Source organism: Geotrypetes seraphini, chromosome 12 (assembly GCF_902459505.1).
Source record: "Geotrypetes seraphini chromosome 12, aGeoSer1.1, whole genome shotgun sequence".
Lineage (NCBI taxonomy): Eukaryota > Metazoa > Chordata > Amphibia > Gymnophiona > Dermophiidae > Geotrypetes > Geotrypetes seraphini.
The window spans coordinates 72,795,377-72,813,719 of record NC_047095.1 but is presented as its reverse complement, the minus strand read 5'-3'; the positions used below and the strand labels follow the sequence as shown (position 1 = coordinate 72,813,719).

At 48.0% G+C, this 18,343-nt stretch overlaps 1 protein-coding gene across 6 annotated transcripts in view; it reads right to left on the bottom strand.

Moving 5' to 3' along the window:
* AKR1A1 (aldo-keto reductase family 1 member A1) overlaps window positions 1-1,681 on the bottom strand; it is a 48,071-nt gene extending 46,390 nt beyond the window's left edge. For 2 of the 6 annotated variants that reach the window (XM_033915998.1, XM_033916001.1), the window contains exon 1: window positions 1,488-1,642. The gene's annotated coding sequence lies outside the window, so the exon portion shown is untranslated. Of the gene's footprint in view, window positions 1-1,487 lie in introns of all 6 variants that reach the window. The other 4 variants (XM_033916002.1, XM_033915999.1, XM_033916006.1 and 1 more) reach the window with 4 other exon arrangements.
* Window positions 1,682-18,343: the final 16,662 nt, after the last annotated feature.

The window sequence follows — 18,343 nt, the reverse complement described above, 5'->3', positions numbered from 1 at the left end:
TATTATTTATTTGTTGGGATTTATTAACCACTTTATGAAGAGATTCACCCAAGGATGAGTACAGCAGGTGTAATTGAGCATAAAACGTACAATTCTGTTAACAGCATAATAGTAGTAAAAAGACTATCCTCCCTTAGGCTTTTTTTATCGCTGACCATGTATTAGCTCCAACACTCATAGGAATTCTGTTAATACCTCCACGGCTGGAGATAAAGAAGACTAAGGTGGCTTTGTAAAAGGAGCCCTAAATATAAATACAGTGATTGAGGTCAAGTCAGAACCAGCACATTGGAGCTAGAGCAGTGGTTCCCAACCCAGGAGAGCCGTAATGAATCAGCATGAGAGAGATCTGCATATAATGGAAGTACCAGGCATGCAAATCTACTCATGCATATTCATTAGGGTTACCCTGGAAACCCGACTGGCCTGAGGTCCTCCAGGATAGGGTTGGGAACCTCTGAGTAAAAGGGGAGGGGGAGGAGGTGGTTTGCAGCATCCAATGGGAACCGTGAAGTACCCTAGCTCAGGAATAGGCAATTCCGGTCCTGGACCCAGGAGCCAGGTCAGCTTTTCAGGATATCCACAAGGAATATGTATGAGAGAGATCTGCATATAATGGAAGTACCAGGCATGCAAATCTACTCATGCATATTCATAAGGGTTACCCTGGAAATCCGACTGGCCTGGGATCCTCCAGGACAGGGTTGGGAACCACTGAGTAAAAGGGGAAGAGGAGGTGTGCAGCATCCAATGGGAACTGTGAAGTACCCTAGCTCAGAAATAGGCAATTCCAGTCCTGGAGAGCAGGAGCCAGGTCAGGTTTTCAGGATATCCATAATGAATATGTATGAGAGAGATCTGCATATAATGGAAGTACCAGGCATGCAAATCTACTCATGCATATTCATAAGGGTTACCCTGGAAATCCGACTGGCCTGGGATCCTCCAGGACAGGGTTGGGAACCACTGAGTAAAAGGGGAAGAGGAGGTGTGCAGCATCCAATGGGAACTGTGAAGTACCCTAGCTCAGAAATAGGCAATTCCAGTCCTGGAGAGCAGGAGCCAGGTCAGGTTTTCAGGATATCCATAATGAATATGTATGAGAGAGATCTGCATATAATGGAAGTACCAGGCATGCAAATCTACTCATGCATATTCATAAGGGTTACCCTGGAAATCCGACTGGCCTGGGATCCTCCAGGACAGGGTTGGGAACCACTGAGTAAAAGGGGAAGAGGAGGTGTGCAGCATCCAATGGGAACTGTGAAGTACCCTAGCTCAGAAATAGGCAATTCCAGTCCTGGAGAGCAGGAGCCAGGTCAGGTTTTCAGGATATCCATAATGAATATGTATGAGAGAGATCTGCATATAATGGAAGTACCAGGCATGCAAATCTACTCATGCATATTCATTAGGGTTACCCTGGAAACCCGACTGGCCTGAGGGGAGGAGGTGGTTTGCAGCATCCAATGGGAACCGTGACGTACCCCAGGTCCGGTCCTGCCCTAGCTAGAGGCTGACTCGGCTCTCCCTGCCTGGAAAAGCGGCCTCGGGGCTCGCGCGCTCTTCTACTCACTCACGCGCTTCGCTTCCACTCGCTGCAGCTGGCGTCGCCGTTTCCGGGTTCCGGTAAAGAGCCCCGCCCCTATGACGCGCCGGAAGCCCTTGGAAATGTTCCTCTTCACGCGCTAAAATACCGTCATTTTCACCACTGCGCTGCGGGCGGGGCCTTAGGCGTCTGGGCCAATCACTGCCTTAGGCGGGCCTGCTGGCTGGAGGGAGTAGACAAAGCAAAGGGGGGCGGGTCTGTCAATGCCTGAGCCAATCAGCGCTCAGGGCCAGACCAGACCTGCCAGAACAGTCAGCTCAGGGAATCGTCCTTTAAGTGTTACTCACCTCCTTGTAATACATTTGCATGGCAGAGTCGGAAAGCCATTTATCCCAGGACAAGAAGGCAGGTATTCTCAGAAGTGGGTGACGTCATCCGACGGAGCCTCGATGCGGATGCCTCACAACCGCCCAGCGCAGGGCGCGTCTCCTCAGTTCTTACTTTTCCGCGGAGCCGAGAAGTCTGTCTTTGACTCTCTGCGTGAAGTATTTTCACTTGTGCCTTCTTTTGTCCGCGGTTTTGTGTTATTTTTACTCAGAATCGCTGGTTTTCGTCTTTGTTTTATTCTTAAAAAAAAAATTTTGTCTTCCATTCGTTTGACCAGGCAGGCCATGTGGCAGCAGCCACACGGCTTCGATCTTGCAGCGGCACTTTTTTGGCCTATGTCCCGGCCTGCAACTGGTTTTAAAAAGTGTTCCAAGTGCCAGCACGCGATTTCCCTGACGGACCCTCATCAATGCTGTCTTCGGTGTCTTGGGCCTCAACATCTCCCGAAATCGTGCCAGCCTTGCTCAACACTTAAGTCTCATGCTTTCAAGGGTCGTTGCATCCTATGGGAGCAGCTTTTCAGCAGGAAGTCTTCGATGGAGCTTTCGTCCTCGAGGGGTGCTTCACCCTCAACATCATCCGATGCTCTCCAGGCTTCCACAGCTTCTGCTCCAAGCTTCATCAAACCTGCCTCGTTTGTACCGGCTATGTCTTCGACACCTGCTGCAGTGCCTTCCTCTGTCTCTTCAGGTCAGATAGCACAGCAGCGAATTCCCCTGGTGGTGCTTAAAGTGCCCAAGGCTTCTAAGTCCAAGCACTCTCACATTGCCTCGAGGGAGCACAAAGCCCGTGCAGGTGGTCCCATTGGAGACGCGGATCCATCCTTGCTGGCTTCGTTCCAGACCTTATTAGAGAAGCAATTCATTCAGCTCTTTACTACCATGTAGCCGAAGCTTCTCTCACAAATACATCCTGGGCATTCGGAGGTCTCCCGTGAGGTCAAGCCGCCTCCTGTGCCTCAATCGCATGCGCACTCTCTGCAGGGAGCAGAGTCTCTGCGAGTGTCTGGTCTGGCATCTTGGCATGCATCGCAAGGAGCAGAGTCTTTGCCCATGCCTCCATTGGAACCCTTACACTCGATGCAAGGAGCAGAGTCTTTGTGAGTGCCTAGAGGTTCTTCCACTCAGCCTCTTCTACTTCATTCCACAGCCTCCAGCCCTATCCATTCTCTGGGGGCTTCGACTGGGACATGCTCTCCTCGATTGTCGAGGCCTGCTTCTAGGCACAGCTCGCATCATAGATCGAGGCATTCTTCGAAGCATTCATCCAGGCATGCCTCGCCTCATCGGAAGCAGCCTTTTCTTCAATATTCCCCGCTGCCTACATTGACCCTTCCGCTTCCGGATCTCGAAGACCCGGTGGGTTCTTTTTCTCCATCCAGATCTCCTTCTTCACTGGAGCAAGCTGCCTCGACATCCTCGAGTCCCTCTCGAGGCCAGGCTTTGGCAGATCAGCTGTCTTTTTCTTCTTTTCTGCGTCAGATGGCAGTTGACTTAGATATTCAACTTGACACTGGATTTAAGTTTTCCAAGGAGTATCTCGAGACCATGCATCTCCCTCAACCTCCGGCTGAATCCCTCAAGCTTCCTCTTAACAAGCTTTTGGATCAAACCTTTGTCCGCTGTCTGGAAACTCCTTATTCCATTCCAGCTATTCCAGGCAAATTGGATTCCAGAATCAGGACTGTACATCATAAGGGGTTTGACAAAGCTCAGTTGTCTCACCAATCCCTTCTGGTTGAATCTTCTTTGAAACATTCTCACCCTTCTCAGGTGTATGCCACTGTTCCTCCGGGAAGAGAAGGCAAAACGATGGACAGATTTGGTCATCGCATCTATCAAAACTCTATGATGACCTCCAGAGTCCTCAACTATAATTTTCATTTCATCACCTACTTTGAGTTCTTTCTCTCCATCCTTCCTAAGTTCATGCCTTATCTGGATTCTTGTGCGCATTTTGAATACAAAGAAGTCCTTGCATCCTTGTCCCAACTCCGGCTGCAGCTTCTTCAGTCCTCCTATGATGCTTTTGAGCTGTCTACTTGAGCTACTGCTTGCTCGGTGGCCATGCAGCTTCTGGCGTGGCTCCGGACCATCAACATGGATCCTAACCTGCAGGACCGGCTGGTTAATGTTCCTTGCGCTGGCAATGACCTCTTTAACGAGTCTATAGAGGCAGCCACCAAGAAGCATATGGACCACGAGAAGTCTTTTGCATCCATTCTCCGCCCGAAGCCGAAGCCGGCTCCTCCTCAACCTGCATGCCCTCCTCAAATTTACCAACGGCGTTTTCCACCTAAACAGGCTCCTTCCATTTATCAGCCTGTCAAGAGGCCACATCCTCAGAAACAACAGAAGCCTCAGCCACCTGCTGTAAGGCTCCTCAGCCTTTTTGACTGTCTAGTAGAAAGCATAACCTCAGTCGTTCTGCCATTTCCCGTTTTTCCCCCTTTCGGAGGTCGTCTCCATCATTTTTACCACCGATAAACAACTGTTACCACCGACTTCTGGGTCCTTTCCATCATCAGAGAGGGATACTCTCTTCAGTTCCATCAAGTTCCTCCAGAACATCCTCCAAGAGAGTATCCTTCCAATTCTGCCCAGACCGCCCTTCTTCTTCAGGAGGCTCAAGCTTTGCTTCAGCTCCGAGCTATCGAGCCAGTTCCTTTGGCTCAGCAGAACAAGGGATTTTACTCCCGGTACTTCCTTGTTCCGAAGAAGACGGGCGATCTGCGTCCTATTTTGGATCTCAGGGTGCTCAACAAATTTCTGGTCAGAGAAAAATTTTGCATGTTGACCCTAGCATCTCTGTATCCCCTCCTCGAGCAGAACGACTGGTTATGTTCTCTGGTTCTCAAGGAAGCCTACACACACATTCCCATCCATCCGGCCTCACGTCAATACCTCAGATTTCGGGTGGGAAATCTTCATTATCAATACAGAGTGCTCCCTTTTGGCCTGGCCTCATCACTAAACTAAAACTAAACTAAGCCTTAGGTTTATATACCGCATCTTCTCCACTGAAGTGGAGCTCGACTTTGTTTACAGAGTTTTAAAAATATGGGAAGAGAGAAGAGAAAGAGTTTACAAAGCATAAAAAGAGGGGATGTAATCAGGAGAAGAGATTATTATATGCTAGAGAAAAGCCAGGTTTTCAGTTGTTTTCGGAATAGTTGGAGGGAGTCCAGGTTCCGCAGTGGGACAGTGAGGTCATTCCAGAGGCCGGTGATTTTGGAGAAGAGGGATCTACCCAGTTTATGCCGTGTAGAGGATGCCGTGTAGAGAGGGGAAGGATAGTTTATGTCTGTGGGCAGATCTGGTGGCAGTTGGTGTCGGGGCGAGGAAGGATAGAGGGATTAGGGGCGGAAAGATGCCGTGAATGATCTTGAAAGCCAGGCAGGAACATTTGAAATGAATTCTGGAAAGTACTGGGAGCCAGTGAAGATTGGTAAGTAGAGGGGAGACGTGGTCATATTTGCGTTTAGCAAAAATCAGCTTAGCCGCAGTGTTCTGGATAAGCTGGAGTCTGCGAAGACTTTTTTTCGTTAGGCCTAAGTAGATGGCGTTACAATAATCGAGTTTGGATAGGATGATGGATTGTACAAGGACGGTGAAATGCTTTTGGTGAAAATAGGATCTAACTTTCCTCAGCATGTGGAGGCTGAAAAAACAAGATTTTGCCAGGGAATTCAGGTGATCATTGAGGGAAAGGGAGGAGTCGATAGTGATGCCAAGGACCTTGCTTGAGAACTCAAGGTGTAGAGCAGGGCCTGTGGGTAGGGTGAAGAGGGCGGGCAGGTGAGCTAATTTTGGGCCGAGCCAGAGTAATTTTGTTTTTGATTCATTTAATTTCATCTGTACTGAGAGGGACCAGGCGTGAAGTCTCATTATGCATGATGTGATGTTCTCTTGGAGGTTTGTAAGGTTTGGATCTGTTTCGAGGAGGATGAGGATATCGTCTGCATATGTGTAAATTGTTTCAAGGGGGGATAGTTTAAGGAGCTTCAGGGAAGTCATATATATGTTGTAGGGGATAGGGGAGAGCCCTGTAGAACACCACAGGATGGTGTCCATGAAGCGGATTTGGAGCCGTTTGTGTTGACAATGTAGGAACGATCGCGAAGGAAGTTTGAGAACCACTTTAGGACAGAAGAGTCTATCCCAATCTCGGAAAGTTGGTAGATTAGTATGTCGTGATGCACGACGTCGAAAGCCGCGGAGAGATCAAACTGTAGGAGAACAGCAAATTTGTTTCGGGCGTGTAGTTGTTGCACCTTTGAGATTAGGGAAACTAGGAGGGACTTGGTGCTGAAATTGGGCCTAAATCCGTATTGGTAGTGTTGGAGAATGGAGAATCTCTCTAGGTAAGAGGAGAGCTGAGTGGCGACTATGGTCTCTAGAAGTTTTGTTAAAAGAGGGATGTTTGCTATGGGGCGATAGTTCGATGGTGAGGAAGGGCCAAGATCGGGTTTTTTTCAGAAGAGGGGATAAGGCAATGTGTCCCATTTCGGTGGAGAACAGGCCCGATAGTAAGACTTTGTTTATGAGGTTAGTAAGGGAAGAGATGGCCTGTGTAGGGATTTTTTCGTAAAGGTAGGATGGGAAGGGATCTAGGATGCACTTGCAGGATTTAAGTTTGAGGCAAAGTTTAGAGATCTGGGTCTCGGATACAAGTTCGAATGTAGTCCATGATCTGTCGGCAGGGATAGCGTCGGAGTCTTTCGGGGGGAGAGAGTTGTAGGAGATAGCTGAGGGAAACAAGCTCTTTATGGTAGTGATCTTCTCGTTGAAAAATTTGGCTAGGTCATTTGGAGATGGGAGGGGGGGGAGGGGCGGAGTCATATTTAGAAGTTAGGTTCCGCCAGATGTGGAACAGTGTACTGTTTTGGTTTTTTGACCTGGAGATTTTGTCTCCATAGTAATTCTTCCTAGCTTTTTTTAGTACGAAGTTGTAGGATTTGATATATTCTCTCCAGGATTGCTTATCTAGGGGGGATTTTGTTTTTTTCCATCTCCGTTCCAGGGCCCGACATTTCTGTTTTAATTCTCTGTGGTAAGGGAGGTACCAGGGAGCCTTGTGAGAATAGGAGATGGGTTTAGTGGTTAGAGGGGCAAGGGCACGGTACGTGGATTCGGAAAGAGTCACCCAATTGTGCCAGATTGAGTCAGGGTTCGTGTGAGTGGGAAGGGGAGGGAGTTTGTTGAGAAACTGGGACCAGAATAGTTCATTTGAGATCTTTTTGCGGTAGGTGATGGAGTTTGTGGCACGGGTTGGGGTATCAAGGGCTGACATGAAGACAGGGAGGCAGAAAGAGCCTAGGAGGTGATCCGACCAGGAGACATGTTCCCAACGGGTCGTATCTGTGGAAGTTTTATGCTCAGTCAGGTCAAGAAAGCTAATGATGTCAATGGAGGATTTTCATGGGTAGAGGTGGGCGGGGAAGCAGTGAAGCCTAAGGAGGTGAGGAAGTCTTTGAACTCAGTTGAGTCATTGTTGGTGTTGTCTAGGTGAAGGTTTATGTCACCTATGATCAGTAGTCTTTGGAATTTTAGATAGGCCTTTGTTATGGTCTCAAGAACAAAGTCAGAGGATTTATTCCAGGGGTTGGGTGGGCGGTAAAGTAGCAGGATGCCTAATGGGTGGGGGCGAAGTTTGTCATTTATTGAGGCTAGCATGAATTCCAGGGAGGGGTGACTACCCTTTTCTAAGAGCTCAACATTAAAGAATGATTTGTAGAGAAGGGCTAGACCTCCTCCTTTTCGATTTAATCTAGGAGAGAAAAGACCGTGGTAGCCTGGGGGACAGAGTTCATTTTGTGTGAGTAAGTCATCTTTTTCGATCCATGATTCAGTGATGCACAAAAAACCCGGATCAAAATCCTCAAGTAAATCTTTTACTATTTGGGTCTTATTTCTGACGGACCTGGCATTACAATAGAGAGTAGGGACTGGGGTGAGAGAGTCAGAGGTAAGGATGGGCAGGTTTGCTGGGGGGAACAGGTTTTAGGGAGGAGAGGTTTGCACCTCGGTGCTTTTTGAAATGATGGGGTCTGGAGGATACTAGCATGGGAATTCTGAGCCCAGGACAGATGTTGTTGGGGAATGTAGCATCGGGAGAGTTTGGGAAGAGGTTTTTGGGAGTGGGAAGTGTTTGAGGGAGCAGAGAAGGAGGATAAGAGGCCAGAGTGAAGGAATTCGGGGGCAGAGCAGGGCTCCCACGCTGCCCAAAGTCACCGGGCCGAAGAGAGGAGCAGCCCCGAAGGCAGGGAGCTGCTTCTGAGGAGAGCGATGAGAGTCTCTGGACTTCGGGGGCGGAGCAACGGCTCCCACGCGGCCCGAAGTGGCGGAGGAGTGAGGAGCAGCACCCGATGGCAGAGGTGCTGCTCTTGAAGAAAACTCGGTCCAGCAGGGGAATTCGGGGGCGGAGCAGGGCTCCCACGCTACCCGAAGTCACCGGGCCGAAGAGAGGAGCAGCCCCGAAGGCAGGGAGCTGCTTCTGAGGAGAGCGATGAGAGTCTCTGGGCTTCGGGGCGGAGCAACTCTCCCCAGGAACTCCTGCTGGTGGCTGGAGGGGGTCCGGTAAAGGCTGTGTGCCGTTGGCGCTTTAGATTTTTTAATTCGGGTCCCCCGCTGGTCTGGGAGAGGGGCGGAGCAAGGGCTCCCATGCTCAACTCTCCCCAGGAACTCCTGCTGGTGGCTGAAGGGGTCCGGTAAAGGCTGTGTGCCGTTGGCGCTTTAGATTTTTAAATTTGGGTCCCCCACTGGTCTGGGAGAGGGGCGGAGCAAGGGCTCCCACGCTCAACTCTTCCCAGGAACTCCTGCTGGTGGGGGTCCGGTAAAGGCTGTGCGCCGTTGGCGCTTTAGATTTTTTAAATTTGGGTCCCCCGTTGGTCTGGGAGAGGGGTGGAGCAAGGGCTCCCACGCTCAACTCTCCCCAGAAACTCCTGCTGGTGTTTTTAATAATTAAATAATTAATAGATGAAGAAGTGTTGTTTAAAAGGAGGGAGCTCAACTGTCAGCCAGCCACCATCCAGCCTCCAAGTTCCGGAGTCTTCACCAAGTGCCTGGTAGTGGTGGCCGCTGCGCTCAGGAACCATGGTCTTCAGGTGTTTCCCTCCCTGGACGACTGGCTCATCAAGGATTCCACGTCTCAAGGAGTCGTCCTAGCAACTCAGCGGACTATCTGATTCCTGCAGAGTCTGGGATTCAAAATCAACTTTCCAAAATCCCATCTCCAGCCTGCTCAGACTCTTCCATTCATCGGAGCTGTTCTGGATACTGTCCAACTCAGAGCGTTCCTTCCTCAACAACATCTAGAGGCTCTTCTCCATCTTTGTCATTCAGTCTCCTCTCGCCCGTCCATCTCGGCGAGACAGATGATGGTTCTTCTGGGTCACATGGCTTCCACAGTATATGTGACTCCTTTTGCCAGACTTCACCTCAGAATTCTTCAGTGGACACTGGCATTTCAATGGACGCAGGTTTCTGACCCTCTGACTCGACACATCCTGGTCACTCCTGCTCTGACACAGTCTCTTCGCTGGTGGATGCTCTCTTCCAATCTATCCAGAGGCTTACTTTTTCACACGCCACCCCATAAGAAGGTTCTCACGACCGATTCTTCAACTTACGCTTGGGGGGCTCATCTAGATGGTCTCCGTACCCAAGGCTATTGGACCAGTACGGATCATCAGTGTCACATCAATCTCCTGGAACTCAGGGCGATTTTCAATGCGCTCACTACTTTTCAACATCTTCTTCACGACCGTGTAGTCCTCATTCGAACAGACAATCAGGTCGCCATGTATTATGTCAACAAACAGGGAGGTACGGGATCTGCCTCCCTCTGTCAGGAAGCTCTGAAAGTATGGGATTGGGCAATTCGCCACAACACCTTCCTCAAAGCTGTCTACATTCAGGGGGCAGACAATGCCTTAACAGACAACTTGAGTCATCTTCTACAGCCTCACGAATGGACTCTCCATTCCAAGCCCCTTCATCACATCTTCTCACAGTGGGGAACGCCTCAGATAGATCTCTTTGCAGCCCCCCACAACTTCAAGCTGCCTCAATTCTGCTCCAGGATCTACACTCCTCATCTCCTCGAAGCGGATGCTTTCCTTCTGGACTGGACGAATCTCTTTCTATATGCGTTTCCTCCATTTCCTCTCATCCAAAAGACGCTGGTCAAGCTGAAGACCGACCGCGCCACCATGATTCTGATTGCTCCTCGGTGGCCCAGACAACCCTTGTACTCCTTTCTCCTTCAACTCAGCAGCAGGGAGCCATACCGTCTACCAGTTTTTCCTTCTCTGCTTACACAGCATCAGGGATCTCTGCTTCATCCCAACCTCTCATCGTAGCTCCTCTACAGTTTTCTCAATCTGTGAGGGATGCTTTGGAAGCTTCACGGAAGCCTACTACTAGACAATGCTATCACCAAAAATGGACTAGATTTTCTACTTGGTGTTTTTCTCATCATCAGGAGCCTCAACATTCCTCCTTATCTTCAATTTTGGACTATCTTTTGCACCTTTCTCATTCTGGCCTCAAGTCTACATCAATACGAGTCCATCTTAGTGCAATTGCGGCTTTCCATCAGCCTCTTGAAGGGAAACCCCTCTCTGCTCATCCTGTGGTTGCCAGATTCATGAAAGGACTTTTCAATGTCAATCCTCCTCTCAAACCGCCTCCTGTGGTTTGGGACCTCAATATTGTTCTTTCTCAGCTCATGAAACCTCCATTTGAACCAATTGACAAGGCTCATCTGAAGTATCTCACTTGGAAAGTGGTGTTTCTCATTGGCCTCACTTCTGCTCGACGAGTCAGTGAGCTTCAAGCATTGCTTGTGGATCCTCCTTTTACAGTGTTCCATCATGACAAGGTGGTTCTTCGCACTCATCCGAAATTCCTTCCTAAAGTAGTCTCGGAATTTCATCTCAACCAATCCATTGTTCTTCCAGTGTTTTTTCCAAAGCCTCATTCTCATCCTGGAGAATCAGCTCTTCATACTCTGGACTGTAAACGTGCTTTGGCTTTCTATTTGGAACGCACCAAACCACACAGAACTGCTCCTCAACTTTTTGTCTCCTTTGATCTGAACAAGTTGGGACATCTTATCTCTAAGCATTCCATCTCCAATTGGATGGCTGCTTGTATCTCATTCTGCTATGCCCAGACTGGATTACCCCTTCGCAGTAAAGTCACAGCCCATAATGTCAGAGCAATGGCAGCTTCTGTGGCTTTCCCCAGATCTACACCTATTGAGGAAATTTGTAGAGCTGCTACTTGGTCCTCGGTTCATACCTTCACTTCTCACTATTGTCTGGATACTTTCTCCAGACGGGATGGACAGTTTAGCCAAACAGTCTTGCAAAATTTATTCTCCTAAGTTGCCAGCTCTCCCACCATCCCACTTTGGTTAGCTTGGAGGTCACCCACTTGTGAGAATACCTGCCTGCTTGTCCTGGGATAAAGCACAGTCCCATCAGGGACTTACTATCCAGGGACAGCAGGCAGCTATTCTCACATCCCACCTACCTCCCCAGGTTGGCTTCTCTGCTGGCAATCTGAACTGAGGAGACGCACCCTGCGCTGGGCGGTAAGGCACTCGCGCATGTGCGGTGCGGACGACTCGAAACTTCGAGTTTCTTCAAGCAAGTCTGCTTGTGAGGCGTCCGCATCGAGGCTCCGTCAGATGACGTCACCCACTTGTGAGAATACCTGCCACTTGTGAGAATAGCTGCCTGCTGTCCCTGGATAACAACTGTTACGGTAAGTAACTGTGCTTTACCGTATGGACCAGTTTAGTGACCATCCCCTGAGGCCTTTGCCTAAGAAGCCACTACTGACTTTAGCCTGCATTTAGCCAGGAGGTAGCTATTGGTTCCAGCACAACAAATCAATGGTATCCAAGGCAAGAAAGTGGGGACACTGCTGAAAACAGATCTTTTTTAAAATACAGTCAAACCTTGGTTTGCGAGTAACGCAAGATGAGCAAAACATTCTTGCAAATCGTGACTCACAAACCGAGCGTTGACTCGATTTACGAGCATCGCTACCACCCGCAAACCCCCCCCCCCCCGAGAACCGGCATTGTTCCCCCTGCTCGCGAACGCCCCCCCCCCCCCCCCCCCCCGAATCAGCATCCTCCACCTGGCCAAACAGAAGCCTTCCCCATCTGGCACTGGCACGCAGCCCACAGATCATGCCGGTGAACGAAGATCCTTCCTGTTGCCTGGGCCTTGAGCATCGGCATTCTCAAGGCCTTCTGGTTCTCGCTCTCTCCGAGACTATAGGGACAGCGTTTGGCAATAGGTAGCAGAGAGAGAGATCATACATTTGCAGACCTATCAGAGCAAAAGGTTGTAGAGTTGACCAGGAAGTAGCAGCATTGAGAGAATAATTCAACATTAGATGCAAGGTAAAGGGAAAAGGTCTTAGGAGAAAAGTGCACTGACAGTGAAGCTTATACAGGTAAGCAAGAATGGCTGCAGCATGCGTGTAAATACAATGCCTTGCTCACATAGCATAGCATAGCAGGAAATGACTGCAGCATTAAACCTCTATGAAACACTCTTAGAGTGATGTCATAAACTAGTAGGATGCTGCTGGGGACAGAACAACAATTGTTGGACATCTCTCTTCAATTATTATTCTATTTTTAATTAAAATAGTATTTAAATGTTTAAGCTCTGTGTTGGTGTGAATTGAAGGGGAAACATATTGAAACATCTGACTGGGGGGAGGCTTGGCATTACTGCAGGCTGGCAGGACAGAGGTGGCAAGAAGCAGGCAGATCAGCTCATCTCTCTTCCAGGAACTGCAGCACTTGATTCTGTGTGCTGGCTGCCAGGGAAAGGGAGGAGAGGTGTGCTCATCCTGGTGCACGTGCGGCAATGAGGAGCTGGGCTGTAGAGGAGGCCTGGTGCAACGAAGATTAGGAGGGAGCCAGGAAGAGCAGAGGGATTCTGGACTGCCACTGACAGCTGTGGAAATGGAAATGTACTCTGGCTGAATGGAGGCTACTACTACTACTATTTATTATTTCTAAAGCGCTGAAAGGCATACGCAGCGCTGTACATTTTAACATACAATAGATGGTCCCTGCTCAGAAGAGCTTACAATTTAATTTAGACAGGACATTTCGGGGTTGGGGAGATTATGGCAGAGGAAATCGTACAGTGGGTATAGGAATGGAAGTTAGGATTGAAAATAGATTTTAAAAAGTGGGCTTTTAGCTTTGATTTGAACACTGCCAGGGACGGTGTACAATGTAATGATTCAGGCAGCCTGTTGTAGGCATACAGCACTGCAAGAAAGAAGGGACGGAGTATGGAGTTGGCAGTGGAAGAGAAGGGTACAGATAAGAGGGGCTTGCCCAATGAACGGAGATCACAGGGAGGAGCATAGGGGGAGATTGGGGTCTGGAAGATTGCTGGGCTGTGGTCCGACTGGGACAGGGTCCCAACAGGCACGCTGTCACAGGTGGGGGCTCCAATTGGCCACCAGGAGCGGCAGAGGTCCTGTAGGACCCTAGCAAGGGACAGGCCAGAGTCCAAAAGTTGGGTTATCAGATGTACAGGTTTTCCCGGACAAAAGTAGTAAAATTAAAAAAAGCCACCCGAACACTTGATAGAGTCATCAAAAGAAACCCTATGATGAGGCCTAGAGCAGATGTTTAGGGAGGAGGTGCAAAGCTTGCTTGCAGGCTGTTCCTCTTTCAACTTCAGGCAGGTTTGGGACCCCCTGTGCCAGGAGTGCCAGAGCAATTATCCTGTTTGCTCACCCCTAATGCCAGCCCTGCTCAGGTGAGGTTTCAATACTGGAAGGCTAATCCTAGACCTGTCTTAAGAACATGCAAAGTACACAGCATTAACCATTGGTTAGCTAATTGATTCAATGTGAATGTGCCAACCACCTCTTTCTGACCCCCCCCCACACACACACACACACACACAAAACAAACACCCCACACTGTGCAACATATAAAGATACCAGGTGTCAGGGAGAGTGTTGGGAGCAGGTTGCAGGCATGGCAATTTTCTGCGACTCCTTGGCCAAAGGGGGTCTCCAAGCCTTACCTACATCAGAAGGTGGCATAATCTGGTACAGTCTGTAATTTGTGATTAAAGTCAATAAATGTTATTGAATTAGAAAAGCGTACATTTTCTAAATACCAATTATTGCTCTATCTTTGTTGTCTGATCATTTTATTGGCCCCCATCTCTGGTTTCTATTTCCCTTTATCTTGCAGGGTCTTCTATCTTCCCTGTTCCTGTGTTCAGCATCTCACTCCCCTCTTGCCCCCATCATCCTTTTCCCTGACTCTATGCTCCCATCATGTTCATCATTTCCTTTCTGGGCCCCCCTTCCCCCCTCAATTCAGCATTGGTCCCCTGTGTCCCTACCCTCTCTCTGTTTAGCCCTGATCCTATTCTCCCCCATTCTACTATCTGTCAGATTGCCAACTCCCTGTTGTGTGCTGCTTGCTGACCCCCCCAAACCCCATCATGTCTGCAGCTTCTCATGTCCTCACATTCTCTTCTTTTTTCCTTTCACTTTACTTTGCTATTGTTTTTATTGTTTTGGGGTGGTTTTTTGAAGGATGGATGGGATTGGCCTAATTGACAGTGCTATTACCAAGTGATAGTCTCAGAGTCCGGAAGTGTGAATTGATAGTATCCACTACTAGGCTACACCAGACTGGGCTTCATACTCTCTTTCCATCACACACATACAGTCAGCAAATCAAGCATGTCCTGTTTCATACCTGGATGTCTCACTGCCACTTAAAACTGAACATGGCCAAGATTCAGCTACTTATCCTTCCACCTATACCACCTTCCCCCTCTCTATCTCAGTGGATAACACTCATCTTCCCTGTCTTGTCAGCTCGCAACCTTGGGGTCATCTACGACTCCTCTCTCTTTTTCTGCAGAAATCCAACAGACTGCCAAAATCTGTAATTTCTTTCCCTATAACAGCGTTTCTCAACCTTTTTAAGCCAATTACCCCCTAAGCCAGTGGTCTCAAATTCACGGCCCACCAGGTCCTATTTTGAGGCCTCGGTATGTTTATCATAATCACAAAAGTAAAATAAAACAATTTCTTGATGATCTGTCTCTTTAGCTATAAATAACAATATTATTATTAAGACTTAGCCAAAAGAAAAGATTTATAAACTATAAAGAGTTTTACTTCATGCAAAATTGTTATTTCTTTAATAAGACAGCTATTTTTTTTTCTGAGGCCTCCAAGTACCTATAAATCCAAAATGTGGCCTTGCAAAGGCTTTGAGTAGGAGAACACTGCCCTAAGCCTAACAAATACCAACTGAGTACCCCCACCCAAGTATTTTGTTGTTTTCTAGGAGGATGAATTTCGTTTTATCTGGGTTCAATTTCAATTTAGGCAGGAGACAACAAATACTGGTTCTCAAAGATGAACTCAATCCAAAACTGAGATGGTGTTTAACAGAGCAAACATAGCAGTTTTATACTCGGAGATTTTCAATAGGTTTCTGTCCACATTGAATCAGAGCACCAAATAGGCTGATTTTCCTGCCCAGTGTTTGGCTCAATTTAATCACTGTTTTAGACAGTGAAGGATACTGTTCCGTTGCTAAAAGCACAGAAGAAAAGTGCAGCAAACTTTATAGTCCAAAATTACCCTCTCTGGTAGCCCACAGTCTGCTTACCAGAGAAAAAAAAAACCCAGCTATGGAAAATATCCAAAAGACTCACGTTTGTTTCAAGCCACTTCCATTTGTTCTGGCCAAATCTCAGCTGTAGCATTGTTGTCTTCCCATATCATAGCCTCACCCAGCTCTGAAGACAGGTTTTCTTCAGCCTACTCCTCTCTCATTTCCCAGTCAGGGCTGCCTGCCTGGTCTGGGGTAAGCTCAGTCCTGTCCTGCCTCTCCACACTGCTCTCTGCTGAGCTTTGCTTTAAGCTGAGGAAGAAAACCACACCCCCTTGGCTTCAGTGGGGGGAAGGGCTTTCCTTCCTCAGCCTGGGATGTTTCTCTGAGGGAAAACTGTCTTTCTATTTTCTGCCTTACAGGAACTGGGTAATAGTAGGGCAGATATTTCCTGCTTTGCTTTAGCACTGCCTTTGATAAGGAAAACCTTTTTTGTTCTGTCTCAGTCTCATCTTCACTGCACAAAGGGTAGTCAGCTAAATTACTGTCCTGGGCTCTGACTTGGTCTGCCCTTCTGCACCGGGGTTTGTATGATTTCATATACTTTTCTGTGATAAACCTTGGGATTGCTGTATATTTGTCACATTGTGCAGCATTGCTCAAGCGGCCAGCACACAAACCTTCCTCCCCCACCCCGACATCAATTCTGATGTCGGAGAGAAGGTTCCGGGCCAGCCAGGCAGTGATTGGCTGGCCCGGAACTTCCTCTCTGATGGACTTGACGTCGGGGGGATGCTTGTGGGCCAGCCGCTTGTGCAGTCGCTGCATGCACCTGGCCCCTCTCTGTGTCTGCATCGGCAGCGGGGCGAGGAGGGGGGAATGGAACGTGGCAGGGTTGGCTTTGGAGGGGGGAATGGAGTGTGACAGGCTTGGCTTCGGGGGGGGGGGGGGTGAAGGAGCATGGCAGGGTCAGCTTGGCAGGTGGGGTGGGTGGCAGGGAGAAATCAGCAGCAGCGGCAGTGGTAGCTTTAGTGAGAAGGCAGGCAGGGAGAGATCCCAGGTGGTGGCCAGCCTGCGTTCCCCCAACAGGCGGCCCACATACCCCCCTAGGGTATGTGTACCACAGGTTGAGAAACACTGCCCTTGAAAATTGCTGCCGGCAATCTCCTTAAAACAAGCTTTGAAGGTTTTTTATCTGCTTGTTCATCCACATTTGTGCATTTACATCAACCTGGACTCCTAAGGAAGGCATGTCCGCTGAAACACAGACCATGTTGGGTCCTGTTACACCGTAACATGTGGATTTGTACATTTATTGTGGTGGAATAATACACCAATAAAGTAACATCAAAAACATAATTCTCCATAGTCTGTTTTGGTTTTTGTTCTCTGGACTCTCTTTATTGTAGAGCAACTGGGTCATCCCCACCTTTTTTTTTTTTTTTTTTTCCCCACAACCTATCTTAACTTCAGAAAACTAGTTAAAACCAACCTGTTTAACCAATTTGTAACCAAGAACTCTTAAACCTTCCCCGTACTCTTATCACATGTACTCGATATCCCTACATTGTGGCTTTATGTAACCAAAGACTTCATTGTTATTCTTTTTCGCTGACTGTCCAGCTCTTCTTGTTGTAAACTGCCTCGAACTACTATGGTTTTGGCAGTATATAAAAATAAAATTATTATTATTAAGTCTAACAAATATCAACTGAATACCCCACCCAAGCTCCACATCAGACTCACCCAAACTCGACCCTGACAATGCCCCTATAATAATAGTACTAATTGTAATGCAATTTCTTCAGTTAATTTTTCATATATAATACACACAATATAATCTTATTAATACATAATGATAACCACAAACTTAAACTACACAAAGCACTCAGTATGCAGAGAAAATGTTAATTATAATTATAATTTTATTTTTTTTTTTTTCAAGGCAGATGACTTTAAAAAATGTAATGTCACCTCAGTAACACCTACAGACAGATATAGACAGCAGATATTAATTCTCAAAACTGACACATTTTGATCACTAAATTGAAAATAAAATCATTTCCCCTACCTTTGTTGTCTGGTGATTTATTTTTCTAATCATCCTTTCCCAGTTTCTTGTTGTACTTCCGTCTGACTATGTAACTATTGATTGGTTTTCTCTCCTTCACTTTCTGCCCTGCATCCATCTTTGGCATTAACTTTAAACATTCAACTTTTTTCCATTTTTCTGCTTTCTTCTCAAAATCTACCTTTCCATGTCTTTTCTTCCCTTCCAATCTCTCTCCCAGGGTCTGGCATCTCTCTCTTCCTCCCTCCCTCCGTGTTTCCATTGTCTGACATCTTTCTCCTCCCTCCTCCCGGTGGTCCAACATCTTTCTCTTTCCTTCTCCCCTTCCCACAGTCTGGCATCTGTCTCCTCTCCTCCCCATAGTCTGGCATCTCTCCTCTCCTTCCTGCTGTCTGATAACTCTCTCTCCCCTCCTTCCCTTCCATTTCCTGGTCTGACATATCTCTCCTTCCTTCCCTCTTCCCAGTGGTACAACATCTCTCTCCTTCCTCCCCCCCTTCCCAGAGTTTGGCATCACTCCCTCCTTTCTTCCCCTTTCCAATGGTCTGACATCTCTTTATCCTCCAACCTCTTGCAGGTCTTTGCACCTCTCATCCCTCCCTCCCTACTCCTCCCCCAACCCATGGACAAGGTTCTCGCCTCTCTCCAGATCCTGACCCTTTAATCTCCCTCCCACCCCCATGATTCCCCCCCCC